Raw genomic sequence first — 4,940 nt, forward strand, 5'->3', positions numbered from 1 at the left:
TTTCCAAGTATCACGTTTCACCTTGACATTGAAACGTAATATATAATAGAATTATATTAAACAGATCTTAAAAGCACGATCATTTTCAAAATTAAATAATAATTTTTAAAATGTTTCTGTTTATTTATACGAAAGAATTGAACAGTTTATTATAATTTATTACGTCAAATCTTAAGTAATACTATTAATGAAAGGTGTACGCAGTGGGGGTATAGCTCAGTGGTAGAGCATTCGACTGCAGATCGAGAGGTCCCTGGTTCAATCCCGGGTACCCCCTAATTCTATAGTATTTTTATTTATAATGATCATTTTTATGAATATCTTGGATATTAAGAAAAGCCTTGGTGCGATGTTTTTACAAGAAAGAAAATGAAGTTATAAGGCTTGTGTAGAATGGAGTGTTGTAAATTCGTTTATGGCGAAAGTATTGTGTATTCAGAAAACCGGTGGACATTCTAAATTAATTTATCCTCCGTGCTGATGAAATGAATGTTTTAAAAATTTCTAACAAAATAAAAGAGCTTGAATTTTGCTTTATATTTCAAAATTTTCGCTGAATATAGCGGTATCTTCTACTTTGAACGACTCTAACATCGTTCGCTAAATTCGACAAAACTGTGCCTCGGATTTCGAACGATGCTTCCGAGTTCGAACTGCGCACGCACCGAAAAAAAGGCGCTCGAACCGTAAACGCGAGTCGTTTGTGGCTACGCGTTTACGCTCGTATGTTTTCAGTACTTTTTTTCGTTTCTGTTTGGCACGTTTGGTTACACATATTTTTTTTTTTTTGCTCATACACATACACTTGTAATAAAACTTTACGGTGGGGTCAATGTGAGGCTTTCGAAAGTGGTTGGGGGTCGACGGTTAAAAAAATTTGGCGACCCCTGTTCTACAATATTAATTTTTTATTTAGAAGTTTGCTTTGTTGAGCAATAATATTAATGACATCATCAGGATGTATTTCGTTTAAAAAATCCTTCTCCACTGACATTAACACGAAGGCTTCTAGATTTACTTGCGAGATACTTATAAGTATCTTAGCCTGCTGGTAATTAATTTTAACATAGAAAAGCTTTGTTCACCGGACACTTGTGTTACAGACATAGATAGCAGATATTTGTATGTTTGACCAAGTATAGAATAAGCGCCACTTAACACGTTATATCTGAATAATATATTATAACAACAAATAGAGCAATTCTTGCCGGGAATGTGACAATTAAATCGTCTTACACTCGTTCCTGTTTACGAAATAAATCATCGATTTATTAGCTTTAGCTCGTCAACCAGTTTCCCATTGGAGAGGGAGTGAGGTCCCGGCCTCACACTACAAAATACATTATTTTTAATTAAATCGTTTGGAATACAGAAAAATTATTATTGAATAACATTTTTTACTTGCCTAAAATAAAGGATATAATATAAGTGGCCATTAAATTTGTTATGACTACAATCATTGCTTTAGTGGCTAGGTACAAAACTAATAACTTTTCTATAGTTTAGCATTAAGATTAATAGGAGTGGTGAACAGTTTCTAGCAATGTAAACAAATCACCAATTTTCTCTGTTTAGAAGGTAGTTTTGATAATTTTTCTCCTAGGATGCTTTCTGTTTGGGCCGAATCGGGCTAATGTAGTGTTTGACTCAGATCCGCCGAACTAATTTAATTTCGGATACGGGTAGGCCCGGGTAAAATAATACAGGCCTACACACAGTGCCGTAACTAGGCAGGTGCAATAGGTGCACCTGTGCAGGGCCCATTTGGAAGAGTGTCCCACAATGCACGTGTTTGTTTTATTATTTTTCCAAACCTAATTAATTAAGGGGCCCAAATGCAAGTTCTTGCACAAGGCACAGGAATGGCTAGTTACGGCACTGCCTACACATATATTGTACTGTACCTATATTATATCTAAATACAGTAGAGCGTCGATTTTCCGAAAGTCAATCATCCGAAACGTCAATCATCCGAAAGAATTCCAGTCGGCAAATTTAAATTTTCCCCAGTGCTGTGGCACTGCAATCTTTGGCTATGTCTTGGGCTACTCAAATATTTTACGTTTTTGATACTAAATTAACATCTGAAGTATAATTTTTATTGTTTTTATATTTTTCAATATATTTATTTTGTTTGTACAAAATAAAAAAATAATTTTTAACGATACAATAGTCTTCGTTAGGCTTAACATCGACGAAAATTCAACGCGAAGCGACACGTAACGGAGAAAAATTTCAACATCGGATACGTAAAACTATTTTTTCGTACACAAATCGGTTATCAGAAATATCAGTAATACGAACAACCCCAGTCCCCAATTGATTCGGAAAATCGACGCTCTACTGTATTGAAATTTACCTTACTTAACAAAAAAAAAATAAATGAATTTTTTAAAATTAAACTTAACCAAACGGTACATTATGTACATATTTAGAAAAAAAACGGCTCAAATTGTATACGGCCCATGTGGAATTTTCCACATTTTCCACATGGCTAGTTCGCCCCTGTTGATAACATAGTTTATAGGGATTATTCCCAAAAAATTATACGTGTTTTGGAAATGTTGAGTCGAATTAGTCTAGAATCGATTAATTTTATAGAAGAAAACCTTTCAAACAGCCTTAGTCCGTAAACTTCGCACGTGTCGGGCTGTGATTGGCTCATGTATTTAAGGATTCCTACAACGTAAAATTCTTATAAAGTGAAACGTATCTAAGCGTTATGGAGGGTCTACTATAAATCCAAAATTTAATTACACCACTCGATAGATAAAAAATATCAAAGAATTCATTACGTTGAGTGTGGACTGTGACGCATCGCGCGCGGCGGAGGGGAAAGCGTCGCCATTTTGAGGTCGTTTCGCCGCGTCACATATTTTCCGTTTAGTATACATTTTGACTCGGAGGAGCTACGACGCTCGTTTGAGTTTCAATTTACAGCTCTCGTTAATATTTATCGATTGCGTGCACAAAACATTACTGTGGAATAGTTATGGTGAATATATATGGTGTTAAAGTTAAAAATTAAGAAAACTTAATACAATGTCGGCCTATACTCGTCGAAAAGCCAAATCAAAATATAGAAATAGTATAAGGTTGGAAAAGGCTTCTCGAGAGCAATCCAGTGATACCCATAAAACACTATATGATAGAGTGAAGCGATCAGGGAACGTAAAAAAACATGGAGATCCGAAAAACTTCTTACTGTTAATGAATGCTTATGACATACGTATAATACTCTCATAGAAAATATTACCCGTTGACGTACACGTATTCACTTAAAATACACGGTCCGGTCCTGACATAGCCACACCCAACTTTTCTTTAACACTTCGAATCTATCTTACCTTGATACATGGTTTAACATTTCTATTCATTTCCATAATTTAATGTATATCATTCTCATCAACTTCTTTTCTTCTCGATTCAGAGTTCTCAAGAATCCAGAAAGTACCTGATAATTGATTATTAATTAATAATGTATATACGAGCTGAATAATAAATTTTTTGACTACCTTTTCTCACTTTTAACGAAAAACTCTCAATAATATTTTAAAATAAACACAAATTGTAAGCAAAAAACGAACAGTCTAATCAATTTACAGTCTAAAATCGTAAAAGTGACAGTACTGTAAATAGAAATAGAAATATTAACGGCATTTACAAATAAATAATGTTCAAAACCGAATTAAATTGGTATTTCTAAGCAGTCCTTCAAGAAAGACAAACACAATATCTGAGTGAAAAACCAGAAAATTTCATATAATAAAAAAATTTCGAATGTTTACAGACGACTGTCCCATGCTCCAGTTAAACTTGCGCCGCGAAGCGATTGCAGCGCTCGAAGTGACAGAAATATTTATTACGCCACTTCAGTAGCATTAAAGTTATTGGTAGCTCAATGACCGGTATATCTATCGACTCCTCTTTTATACTTAATATAATGGCGTCGAAGATAACTTATATGACAACATTAGATTTATAATATACGTTACTGCAACCCGTTGACAGAATTTAAAACTATTGTAAATCAGTAAACAAGTAAGGTGTTAAACAAACTGGTTCTATTAATTAAAGAACAGGGCTCATCAGTGGCCGAGCGGGTCCCTTCCACGAACAGTGCTCAGTTCGGTCTTATCAAGAGTAAAACTGCCCAGTGATCTGATGCTTTTACCCATCGCACCACAAGTTTCGCATAAAAAGTTTTAGCCTAAAAACGTTCTGTTTCCCCTATAACTGGAGGACTTTAGGATAGGACAACAGAAGCTATAGAAATAAAGCCGATTGGTGCTAGGTACACAGGTTTGCACTGTATCCCCGAATAGGATTTCACTTTTATCAACCTTTATGCCATTGTGCCATTGGCATTCTCCATATCAGATGTAAATTAATTCCTCCGATAGCGCCTAAAAATACTAAGACATTTTAGTTATTAAGATTTTTACAAACAATGAATTAAGAATTGTTTTGATTATTATTTAAGGCTAATGATACAGGGATCGGAATCATCATAGAATCGTTTGTCTTATTTTTTTTATCCGAACCTGAGCTCGATGACGGTCGAAGTTGAGTTCGAGTTCGGAGAGTTTTCTCAATTTAGGGTAGTCTTCGGTAAAACGAAGGCCCCGTCAGGGTAGTTTCACCAGAAGCAGGCGGTATCACTGCGGACTGGCCACGTGGAGTTTTCCGCGTTTTCTCCACGTCTGTAACGCCTAAATAGGGGCTAGTTACCCTTAAAACACCTCCCGAAAAGCATTGTTTCCCGCGTATCGACCATCGTAATTGCATATCAGTATTATCACTATTATTACGTGACAATCACATCACACTTCACCACGGGGCGATATAGCCTAAGAGCTCGTGCCCAACTAGCTGATACGATACGATACGAAAGGACAGGATAAGACAAAACATGGCTTTATAGGCCATGTTTTGTCTTA

The 4,940-nt window shown here is 35.5% G+C and overlaps 1 non-coding gene across 1 annotated transcript; it reads left to right on the forward strand.

Annotated features, from left to right (window-relative positions):
• The first annotated feature begins 205 nt into the window (after positions 1 to 205).
• Trnac-gca lies at positions 206 to 277 on the forward strand. Its single transcript has one exon. It is a non-coding gene; the product is annotated as a tRNA-Cys (tRNA).
• The last annotated feature ends 4,663 nt before the right edge of the window (positions 278 to 4,940 follow it).

Source organism: Centruroides sculpturatus, unplaced genomic scaffold (genome assembly GCF_000671375.1).
Source record: "Centruroides sculpturatus isolate CEXI.00-Female unplaced genomic scaffold, Cexi_2.0 scaffold523, whole genome shotgun sequence".
Lineage (NCBI taxonomy): Eukaryota > Metazoa > Arthropoda > Arachnida > Scorpiones > Buthidae > Centruroides > Centruroides sculpturatus.